Here is a 13,242-nt window from a genome sequence, read left to right as displayed (position 1 = left end):
CGATGATAGTAAGGAGTTAACGTGACCCGTAGTCGCTTTACAGGCAAGCGCTGACTGATCCATAATAATGATAACAACAATAATAATAATAATAACGTTTATAATAATAATAGAGCAAATGCTCAACACAAGAAAATCCTTATACACGTCTGTGCGTCTTTGGATTTGTAACCAAACGAGTGAAGGCAGACAGGTCGCAGGTTTTACCCCCCACCCCACCCCCTCTGTTTGGCTATCTGTTGAGTGCAGCTTTACTGGTTTCTTCACACCAAACTGTAACTTTTGCGTATGGGTGATGTCCTACTCTAACAAGCCAACCCATTTCATAAGCCCACATGGGTAGCTGTCTGGTCCGATCAACTAGATCCACTCTGCTTTTACTGTGTATAAATCCAAATACTTGCCTAACAATAGTTGTGTAAATACTTTTACACTAATGCCGCTCAACACCCATGCCTTTCCTTATCTTTCAATCTGGATAAACAGGCTGTACAGGGATGTAGTGGTGGTTGTGTGCCAGAGCGAACAGTTGACTGAAAATATTTGCTGTCATCTGGAGATGAAGACATATCATCAGTATAATTTACCAAGCTTACATCTTCATGTTTAGTTGTGGCTATTATTTCAAGCACAATAGTATGAGATATGTTAGAGCTTGTTTTTTTTACTAACTATAAGGTGATAAATTCCTTGTTACATAAGAAGTGAAACTGGCTCATGGAATTGTTTCAAAGTCTGGGCCAAGCTCTACGAATACCATTATATTCATTCATGAAGCTTTTCCTCAGGTTCCTGTGGTATTATTTTCTTGAGCAATGAGCTATTCTTAGGGCCAGCAAGCAGCGTAAACTCTGCCCCATTTTCCCCTGTAGTATCACTCTTAGGGATGATGAAGTTGCAAAGCTACCAAATGAGAGAGAGGAGAACAAGATGCATTAATCACTAGGGAAACCGTTGATTGAGGATGCCTTGAAAAGACAGACCCAATAGTCTGTGTGCCTGCAATGATGATAATCTGATTGTAAAACTGTTAACCCTACTGACCACCATAAGAGGGGTTACAATGGTTGAGAGCGTATCCTCGAACATATAATCTGCTCTCCGCATGCTCCGGAGGCTGATGAATAATTTTGAAAATAAACATTCAAGAAACATCTACGCAGAATTTATAAAATATTATTTTGTAAAATATTTGTAAGATTTTTCATAACATGGTAAAGGAGGAGCAGTGAGCATCTCTACAAAATAAAAAGGGCTAAGGTGGATAGTAATGGTAAAAATACAGACTACTGGAAGAGTTCATGTTGGGCAGTAAAAGTGACAGGGATGAAGGGATGAACAATGAGGAATATATCCTCTGATTGAGCTCAGTGACTGAACATGAATGAGGGTGCGGTGTGTCTTAGCAGCCAGCCTATGGTGGCATCGTGGTCAGGAGCCCTGCTGCTTTAATGGTACATAAATCTGTGTGGACTGGCTGGTCTGATACCGCCCCAGTGAGACCTTCTCATGCGGAAAATGAATCAGGCCATTTTTACAGAGCGCAAGTATTGGAGCTCTCACCCTCTACTACTGCCAGCAAGCCGATAAGAGCTGCTGCATACTCTATTTCAGCAGGCCTGGAGCTCATAAAACTGTCTATTAGAGACAATCCTTGTTTGTATGCCGCTCCTCATTCAATCTGTCCTCTTGCCCCTTTTGTTCAGTGTTGGTTTTCATTGTGCTTATTAAAACAAGCTCTAGTCACTAAAATGTAAGTACAGATTTTGATATGACTTAACAGATGATCATTGTAAAGGAAACTCACATTTCAGAGGAAACTATTGAAACGCTGAACAGAGTTGATCAGAAATAGGTGTAGTCCAAAAGATAGCCCCTGTTCCTCTTTTACACACATAAGTCAATTCAAATTTTGCCTTGTAACATGCCAAGCATTGAATCCTCCTTCCAGCATGTGCTAACATGTTCACTGCAACACCTTTTTTATAATGGCTTTAAACCTAAGTTTAACCTAAAGTTTATCTGTGTGCACAATTTAACACATGTCTCTACATATTAGCATAGTACCTGTACAGGTTATGAGGCCTGACATCTAAAATGTCCTTATCCTTTAAGTGGATTCAGTGTTGAAACAGTTCCTTGTAGTTGTAATGAGACCAAGACCAGAGGACTACCTGCACCCTGAACTAATTAGTTTGAAACTCTATTGAAATGCAAAGTGGTAGAGAGGTTAAGAGAATTGAAGAATGTTAATGCAGTCACACGCAAAGACATGCTTGTAGAAATATTCACAGAGAGGCTACTGCAAACAGTACAATACATGGTGACATTTTCTGGTAGAAATATATTCAAAGTGGTTACCTGTTAAACAGGTAGTGTTTGTATTCTCCCTAGGATGAGAATTTAAACACTGTGCATTGCCACAAGTAAACCGCTTTGTCAAGACTTGTAGCGTAGTCATATTTACTCTCAAATATAACTGACACAAAGGGAACAACATGCCATTCACATAAGTAAGCAAAAAAACAAGCTGTACCAACAAGTTATATTTCAGTGTTTCTTGATAAAAACTCAGCTCTGACATTAAAGAATTTGCATAGATTGTGTCAGAAGAACAAACCAGGTGGGGACAATGAATTTCAAATGATGGACATTCCTCAATATTCAGGTTTGTTTCCCTGTAGATTCCTTGGGATTTGCCAGCAATTATCTTCCATTGAAGAGTGTGCCCGTCAACAGAGGGCTTTGTTTGACAATCCTTTTTGCAAACTGGGTTTTATGAATTGAGTCAGCAGTCTCCGATTGTTTGTTATCTGTCAGCTGATAAGTGGCCCTTCTAATACATAGGCAATAAAATTCTTAACACTGAGGGCAGGGGGATGATCTTTCAATAGTCAAACAAATATCCTGTAAGTCTGTATTGATTCAGTCTATTTGCACAGGTTGCATATTTTCCTGCTTTTAATTCTAACTGCTCAAGTGTAAATTTATTCTTTTAGGGGACAGTGTGATGTAAAAACAGAGCCAATAGTCCATTTTTAAAACACTGATGCTCGTTTCAAATATTAGACTCTGTAACCATGAATGAAGATAAGGAATTCCAAGTGTGGGGATGAAAGAGTGACTGCATGGCATGTCTCTGGAATCCTTACTTTTGTGTGCTCGGCCATAAAGTTTTAGACCCCCTGATGTAAAAACAAATGTATCTACTCATTAAAAATATATAATACACAACCAAACTTAAATTTGGTCTTTTCAATTGTTCGTATTAGACACCGAGAATACACTCTTAAGTCACCTGTGATACTGTACTTGACCTCTCCACCATGTTGAGTATTGTAGTACAAAGCTATCAATATGTGTCAAAATAAAATGAAATCTAAGTCATCATAAACATATTTTACTGACAGATGTTAAAATTTGACAAGGGTTGTTTTGGATTTCCTCTTTGTGATGCCTGAAAGGTCAAAGTCACATATTCTGAGAAGGGGGACACTGGATCATGATGATGATTTGACAGTGACAACATTTTGTAAAACAGGCAGACATTGAGAGCTATTTTTTGTAATGCTTTGTAATGAGCCTTGGACTTATTTTCCCGACTTGTGATTGTTCAAAAAGGATGAAGAACTGAACCTCATTTTATTTTAGGGGGGAAGGCTGCCACTTTTTATGAAGCAACTCTCCTGACCAATTGGGCATGGAACACAGACTTAGGACTGATCACTTGCAGCTGGCCGCCTTCGGTGAAGGTGTAAAGCATAGTGTTAAATGTCAAAAAACCCTTAGGAAACTTAGATAGTATCTAAAAAGCAGTGTATCCCATAGATACACTGCTAACCCTAACCCTCCAAATTCAGGTTTGTTTTTATTAGTGCATCTTTTGTATGTGCTGGCATTTACTGAATCTGGAGATCTGGATGTGTCCAGTGACTGCTGGGAAAGGTCAGCTGACAACAGGGGAAAGTCCTTGTGGCAGCGTAGAGAGACAGCTGACAGGAGGGACCCAACTGGGCCAGTCTTGGGCTAGCCCTCCAATCTTGCATAGCAGCATGTTGGAAACAGCCACTATAGCTACAAGAAAACAACATGAGAGAATACCCCTCGTCTATGAGAGTTGGGGCAAAAGAAGACTCATCGACTAACACCATGGTATTGACTGGAACAAAATGACCATGTGAAATGAAAGCACTGTACAGGACCACATTACAGCCCCTGTCTGTGACTGGAGGAAAGTTACATCATACCTTCAGTTGAGGATCCATCAGGGAAAGATAGCATGCTTGAATCAGGAGAGACAGGGGCCTCGCCTTGATTGTTTATGGAAACAATCAAATCATTACAGGTAAGGAAAGCATCGGGTGGCTAGCTAAAGGATGAAGTGCATTAGTACCAATGTCTTGGTGGAGTCTCACTCAAGCATAGAAATGATGGCATTGGTAGAAGCCAGCTTCCCTCCCACACCCATTGTCGAGAGGAATCTACTGGGACACAAACTTTGTATGAATTGGCCCCACACTATTGACAAGATGTTGTCAGAATCAATGAACTCAGACTTGACTGCATTCCTCATGCAACTTTGAGACTCAGTGGAGAGGAAGTTGGAGAAAATTGAGGACCTCATCTATCAGTATGGAGCTGAACAGTTTTGAGTGCAGAATACTAGAAGCATGAAAGAGATTCAAACTCCACCAATCTTCAGGAGGCAGTAAGAGATCAAGCAACTCATTCTTGAAAGGAGTTGCTTAAAGAAGCAGTGGAAAAGGGCCTCCAAGGAGAATAAAGAGGGCATAAATGCGCTCCAAGCTGACATTAAAAGCAGGTTGGTATACTTCCACATAGCAGAGATGCGAAGGAAACATCGGAGGATCTGGAACTAGAACTCGATCATACGAGGATCCTTTCAAGTTCCGTGAGAGCTTCTTTACAAAGGAAGAGACTGGAGTCCTGAAAATGCCAAAGAAAAACGGATCTCGAGGAGTAGCTGGGAATACCCACTTTGATGCAAGGCAAACATCTGACCATCCCATCTGATATCCCAACAATTGCACCCCAGACCATCATATGGAGAATCGTTCTTCAACATGGAATGGTACCATGCCAACCTGATGAATAAAAACCAGGCACAGTATCTGTGCAGTGACATCACTAGGGGCTTGAAAAGCTGAAAAAGGCTGAAAGCCTGACGCTTGCTGTTCAGCCTTTTAACCAGGATATTCCCTATCTCTATGGTGGAGAGGTAGGAAAGAGGAGTCACTGGTTTCATCAAAAGGTGGCTCAGAATTCCACAATGCCTGACCATCATAGGTCTCCATGGAGATGGGGGTCCTCAAGTTGCAATGATCAAGTTTCATGGAAGAATTCAAGTGTCTTAAAATTAGACTGCACATAATGCTGATGGAATCTAGAGAAGTAGTGGTAGGGAAAAATGCACCAGCATTGAAAACTGGGCGCAAATGTAAACCAGCAAAAGCAGAAGAGGAAGCTACAGCAGCTCTCAGACTTGCTGACATTGAGGGACATGTTAAGCAAGAAAGAGGAGGCTTTGGACTGTCTCCTAACCAACCAAGTTGGTGTAAAGCCACACAGCCACTGTGTAAACAGGGACAGTGGACATGATGGGACAACATAGAAGAGTATCAGCTGAAAGGACCCCGGGGCCACGGAGGTGAGACAACTAAGTCTCACCATCACAGCCATGTACAATGTTCTTCTATCACCAACCGATCTCCATCAGTGGTTTGGTCCAACGTGTGCACTTTGCGCCACGCCAGCCTCTCTCAGACACATTCTTGCAGGGTGCGAAACCAGCCTCTTCCAAGGACGCTACACTTGATGTTACAACCAAGTCCTCAAGGCCCTGGCAGCCACCCTGGAATAGTAGTAACATCTTCACAGACAGCCTGCCAGACGACCTCACAATCTTCTATGCCAGCTTCGAGAACCCCAGCCACAACACAGGTGAGTCACACACACACTGGGACCTCTGACCCCCCCCCCCCCCCCCCCCCACACACACACACACACACACACACACTCCTCCTCTCTCCAGTATCATCCAGTATCTGATGATACTAACAGTATCATCAGACCAGGTACACAGAGCAATGAAAAGGAACAACCCCTGCAAGACAGCTGGACCAGACAACATCCCAGGGTGGGTCCTCAGAGCTTGTGCCAATGTTCTCACCATCATATTCAACCTCTCCTTCAGCCAGAGCATCTTCCCCACCCGCTTTAAGAAGGCAACCATTGTCCCCCTCCCAAAGAAGAGCTAACCCACCTGCCTGAATGACCACAGGCCAGTAGAACTCACTCCGATCATTTTGAAGTGTTTCAAGAGAGTGGTGCTGGCCCACATTCAAAACAACATTCCAGAAACCCTAGACCCCCTGCAATTTGCATACCAGCCCAACAGGTCCCCCTCAGACACCATAGCCGCCATCCTCCACTACTCCCCCTTCCACCTTGAAAACAAAGACTCCAAAACGAGGATGCTCTTTGTGGACTACAGCTCAGCATGTGACACCATCATACCCCACAAATTCACACACAAAATTTCCACCCTTGGCTTGTACCTCACCCTCTGTGACTGGCTCCTGGACTTCCTCACTGGCAGACCTTAGCCTGTCAGCATAGGTAACAGGACCTCAGCCAGCATAACCATGAACACGGGCACTGGTCAGGGATGTGTCCTCAGCCCCATCCTCTACACTGTTTACCCACGACTGTGTTGCCTCCCATGAGGACAACGTCATTCTGAAGTTCGCAGGCGACACCACAGTGATAGGACGCGTCACTGGCGGAGAAAAATTGGCCTACAGGATAGAGTTGGGCAGTCTGGTGAAGTGGCGTGAGAACAACCTCACACTCAACACAGAAAAGACCAAGGAGATGATAGTGGACATGGGGAAGGAAAGGAGACTTCATCAGCCACTGCTCCTCTGACGTTATGAGGTTGAGAAGTTGAGCAGCTTCCAGGTTGGATACCTGGGTGCCCAAATAAACGAAGACCTCACCTGGTCCCTCAACACCACACAAACGGTCAAGAGAGCTCAACAGTGTGAGGTGTACACCAAGCTGCAGTCAGTGTTTTACTTTCACTATCCAAATGCACTATGGACAACAAATTAAAAATTTAATTGTACAGGGAATCATGTTTCCACATTGTATATATGACAAACACTATCACCAGTGTTCCCTCTGAGCTGCGCGTTTGCACAATTGTGCACTTCTCCAGCGTTCTCCGCGCACAGCAAATCTATGCTGTGCACAAAATAAAATCCAAGCTGAACTCTAAATAAAATAAATGTGTTTAATTTATTCACAGTTCAGCTTTGTTGTGCGCAGAGAACGCTGGAGCAGTGCACAATTTTGCAAACGCGCAGCTTAGAGGGAACAGTACCTATCACCAACTACATCTGTCATGAAATGGACAACCTTTATACATGAAGGGATCAAGGTAACTGCATGCGGCTCTTATCCAGCCGAACAAGGCCAGCCGGGCCGGGCCTATGATTGGAAAATGAGAGCTGACATCGGCCAGCTGGTGTTTCCTCCCAAAATTACCATCACAAGCCTGAGACCTCACCTAGTGCTCTGGTCCATTGAAAGTATATAGCTATGCCCTGGGAGGATTCAGTTAGGGAGGCTTCTGAAAGAAAACGGCTACGTTGTACAGAGTTGGCAGCCAAGGCATAAAACCGCAGCTGGAAAACTGAAGTCTGACCTCAAGAAGAGAGGTACAGAGGTTTTGTGGCAGCCTCTACGATCAGACTTCTGAGAGATGTTGGAATCAGGATCCAAAAGAAGTGTTGAAGGCAGCAGAGAGGGCAAGTCAGTGGCTCTGGTTGGAGAGGAAAGATCCCTGCTGGGTCCCAAAGTAGGGGCCCATGGGTATGCCGCTAACATTGCTTGACACAGGAAAGAGGACAACCCTACTTTGCAGAGTAGCGGGAGAAGGGACCACTTTTTATGAGATAACTCCCCTGACCAATTCAGCATGGAACACAGGTTTAGGATTAACCACCTGCAGCTGGCCACCTTTGTTGAAGGTGTACAGTGTTAAGTGTTTAAACAGCTGAGGAAACTTAGGTACACTACTGCAGATGAGCTCCCAAAATCAGTTTTTTTCTTCTAATGTCTCTTGTATGTGCTGGGACTAAGGTTATAATATTTTGTCCAGTGTTTGCTGAATCTATTTAACTGATAGTATATAATGAAACACATCCGTATTATCTCTCATAAGACATCACATGACAAAAGTTTTCTGACATGAGAAATTTTCAGAGAATCTTCTCCTCTTATCTAATAGCTATCATGTAAGAGACCTAGATAAAGTGGCTCACAACTGATCTGTGGCTGCCTATGATTGAAAATGAAAGAAACGATATCTACACTTGAAGTTTAAGTACTGAGTAACATGTTAACAGATACGTAGAGAAGCTTTTTGATAAAACATACAGAATAATCTGTATTGCAGAAGTACACAGCTTTCTAAACTGCTTTTTAAAATTGCAGAATAATAAACAGACAGGCAAATATTTTTTTTAATATAAATGAAGACATTCAATTCCATAACTGTCTTGAAATGAATATATCCAGTGATCCAACCTGGAAAAGATAAATTTGATGAAGTCAAATTTTCCTGCATATGTGTACCAACCTGTGTGCAACAACAAAAAAATAGAAGGACTGTGTTCTTCTAAACTGCAATTTCAATTTGCAGTGGAATAAAATACACTGAAGTTAGGTATATGCTTGATTATTTAACACATTTGAACAAGTTTTTGAACTTGTTCTCAGGGGAAACTGAGCACACATTACAACTCAATCAACATCATAAAGAAATGATGCAGAGAACTAAAAGTTTTGACACCAAATGAAACTAAAGAAAGTGCCATTAAACCATCCGCCAGTTGTGTCAGATGTATACTATAAAATATGATTATGAACAAGCAGATTCTTTGTTTTGTAGTTCTGGTAAAATAGTTTTGCATGTTGTAATTACAAGCTATGCAGAGAAAGCATTTTCTCAAACTTGCCCAACAGGTATTGTAACGTGAAGACTGTGTTATTCAACTGCCTGATATGTTTTCAGTAGACACATAACACTAAACATTGGTCTTTTTTATTTCATTACCTCTTATGGTGTTCTATTTTCTTTGTTGACCAATATCCATTGCCATCTCTTTCTACTTTTAAACACACTAAAACGGCATGACTCCCTTAAAGACCTTCAAATGGTTGTGCTCTTCAATACACCACATGCAGTGGCAATTGAATTAACCCATTGATCCCTGGCTGTTCTATTGCCAAACTAAATTTTGTTATTCACCCTTAATGACTTGCTCCTTGCTGGCAAATGAACACTTGAAGTCAATTAACAGTGAAGCAAGAGTAGTATAAAAGAGAGACAACCCACTCTGACAGGTTTCTGTTCTGCTCCCAGTCTTAAACGCAGTATCATCTATGAAAAAGTTGTGACGTCTGTGGAGACATCCAACTCACGACAAACCAACACCAAAAGCTTTGTTCTTTGACTGTTCGATTCCTCTACATAGCATCTGGTCCACCCCGTCTTGCGTTCATTACAAAAACACTTTATTTGGTCGGACAATAGTGGTTTTATATCCAGCACTGTTGCCTGGCACTGCCAGCTCCAAAGTGGGCTATGACACATACGAGGGCTGCTAATGTTCCTGCATCAGTGTGCATAATGTCATTTTTTTTAAACAAAACAAAGGTCAGTTGCCTGCTGCTAAGCATATATATATATGTACATATATATGTGTATATATATATATTCTCTAAACAAACTTTTATGCTCATATTTATGGTATCAATTTATCATATCCTCATATATTCACAATCTAACAGGTACAGCATCTAGCTACCACTTATTTGGGTGCAGAGATGCTCTGAGAATGACACAAGAGCAGGCCTCTGAATGTTGTCTCTACTCTGCGCATATGAAGTATGTGTGACCTGATGCCTGAGGGGCAGTGTCTACCCAGCCTGGGACTAAGGGTAGACTGGCTGCAAAGCAGTAAGAGGCCACACGACTGTAGTGTGGAGAAAGTGGTGCAGTGCCTCGCTGTGCCTGGCTGAGCACTGAGTAATGAAGCGTGGCAGAGGAGGAGAGGAGTGTGTCTGCAGGGTAGGTATGGCCATCGTGTTCCTATGCAACCAGGGCGGATGGCTAGGTGATGCAGGACTACGGCTTGTCTGCTTACTTGTCATGCTGCTGCCATACTTTCTTTCAATGCTTCTGGTTAATTAATTGTCATGGCTCCTATTTTCTTAAAATTCCCAAGTGCGTAAAAAAAAAAAAGAAATCATCAATATGCAAAATGTCAACAATCTAATAAATTAACAACGCATATTTGGCAAAGGGCAACAAATTACATGGAAAAATGGTTTGGCTTCATGATTAAGATAGTTCAGAAACTACCACAGTGAAGTATTTACAATCATACTTTTATTTAATTTATTTCCGAGAGCCTCTCATGGTTTTTGTATTTGATCGCTATTCCTCTGAGAGATCTGGCTGCAACTTAAGTCTGCAAAGAACAGATGTGCTATTGTTTTTGAAGTGCCATCTTGACTAAAAATACTTTTCATTGGGAAGATTAGTGCTTCCCTCGAACCTCCCATATTTTGCTGCACTTTTATTTGCATAAGGGCGGCGTGGCGCAGGAGGTAGAGCAATCGTCTTTAGAACCGAACATTCGGTTCGATTCCCGGCTCCTCCTAGTGTGTCGAAGTGTTGTTGACCAAAACACTGAACCCCTAACTGCCCCCTTGGCGTTGGTCGATGGCAGCCTACTGCTCATGGTTCATCCATGATGGGTTAATTGCAGAGAATGAAATTCCCCATGGGGATCAAGAAAGGATAAATTATAATTATTATATGGATGGAAATATTTCACAAACATAGTGGTAAGAAAAATGGTCCATATCTGAAAAGGAGATGTTCAGATTCATCCATCCATCTTCTTCAACTTATACATTCAGGGTCGCGGGGGATGCTGGCGCCTAACCCAGCTGTCATCGGGCAAGAGGCGAGGTAAACCCTGGACTGGTCGCCGGTCAATTGACAAACAACCATTCACTCACTGCAATTTTCCCCAATTAACCTGCATGTTTTTTGGACTGTTGGAGGAAACCAGAGAACCCACGCAGACACAGGGAGGACATGCAACATGCAAACTTCACACAGAAAAGTCCCCTGGTCGGAACTGAAACAGGGTTATCGTGCTGTGAAGCACTAACCACTGCACCACCGTGCCACCCATGTTCAGATTCACATAGACTAAAATAATAATCATATGGATGGAAGAACATAATTTTAGATCTTCACTAGCACAAAAAATTTCCAGTTATTGTTATCAATTGTTTGGCAACAGTGAAGATGCAGGAAATCGCTTGTGGTTATACTTCATAAATTATTTTGTCCAGGAGGAATGCGTTACTCCACTACACACTCTTAGCATGTTATCACCTATTGTGCAGCTTCAAATTTCCTGTGGGCAACAAGTGCTGATCTATTCTTAGCTGATGGCCTGGGATTCAGCTCATTTTGCTCTGGCTCCTCAGAGGCTGGACAGGATAAGGTGTGATTCACTCCCGCCAGGTCTGACTGTGTCATTGTAGACTGCGTCCAGCTGTAGAGGTGGTGGGGCCCATCAACCATCTGTCCCTGACCAGCAGATTCAAGGTTCAGCCCCCACGAGTAAGATATGAGCGGCAGGAGCGAAATGAAGTCGGATGGGGGAATCAGCTTTGTGTTGCCATAAAGCTGTCTTTCCTCTCTCCTAGCAACGGCCTCCCATTTCCTTGGTTTTGGGCAGGATGGTCCTCTTGGTCGGTGTGCACGGCCCCCTCACTCACTCTCTCTGCCCTATTTATGGTAATGAGCCATCTGCCCTTTCTGTAACAGCCGCTCAAATAGAGGAGAGGCAGAAGGGGAGGGGGGTCTCTGACAGACAAGAGTCTGAGACAAAGGCTCTTATCCTGTTGTGTCTACCGTTGCCCCAATGGATGCCTTTAGGTATGGAGAAAATTCTGTACTGATTTTGACTACAGCAATCCTAAAACACTGCTTTCAAGACAGTACATCATGTGAAAAGGAGGCTTTCAGAAGCAAAGACCTAAACAAGATGTGTCTGAATGACAGACATAGCAGGGGCTATCACCTACAGGTCATTGCATTAAGTTGTTCAACACAAAGAGCATCTGTAGTATCAGCACAGTGATGACCCCTCCCCTGTCTTGCACAAACAATGTTGACTGCTGAGCTGAATAAAACACAACCCTCACATTATTCATTACTGCTATATGGTTGTTTCTCTTTGACTTTGTGACACGATGGTGGTGGAAACACCCGCCAATACAGAGCCACACAGCATTCAATAGACCTCAGTTGCCACTGGATACTCGTTACCAAGCCAACACATGCACCTCTCTGTCATTTTTCTGAGATTTTTGCTGAAAACAACAGATTTCTTAACAGTTAATGGCTCTTGTTAAACTCACATAAAGCCATGTATAATTTACTGTACATTATATGGACTGCCAATCTAGTGTAAAAAAGAAATCACAATACAAACCACAATATGATTACATAAGACTGGAGAAAAATATTTCTTTTCACCATAGCAGTGTGTCGATCAACAGCTAGCATGTGACACACAGAAACATTTCTAGGACATAATTAAATGCACTTTTACTAACATAATCTATGTGACATAATTTTGAAACTTTCTGAGGAAGAAATTGGAGACAGCCATATAATCAAATCTGTGAGTATAATACAGTGTCAAACGCAATGTTGTCAGCTGACTTTTGATCCCTTCATGAGGTCAGTCACATTAATCTGATCACAAAGACACACAAACAACCTCACAGATGGATCATTAACCAGAAAGCAACAAATCACATCCTTGATGTAGGCTTACAGCTGACTGCAATTCAAATCTGGGGAAATGTTGCAATTAAAAACAAAAAACAAAATAAAAAAAACACAAAAAAATAAACAGGTTTAAAAGAGCAATTGCATGACAATCAACATATTTAATTGGTTGCGATTACACTGCCACCTCAAGGAAATTGCAGGGCTCAAAAGTGTGACTCAAACTGTAGGTGGCAAGTGGAGCAGAATTTATTTAGACCAACCTGAAAAGAAAATTATCATGTTCCGACACCAGACACACATCAACATCCTTTGTGGAATGTTATGAA

Source organism: Fistularia commersonii, chromosome 2 (genome assembly GCF_037954325.1).
Source record: "Fistularia commersonii isolate RoL2024-O1a breed Wild chromosome 2, RoL_Fcom_v1.0, whole genome shotgun sequence".
NCBI classification, from domain to species: Eukaryota; Metazoa; Chordata; class Actinopteri; order Syngnathiformes; family Fistulariidae; genus Fistularia; species Fistularia commersonii.
The sequence above is the reverse complement of the archived record's forward strand: the minus strand, read 5'-3'. Positions refer to the sequence as shown.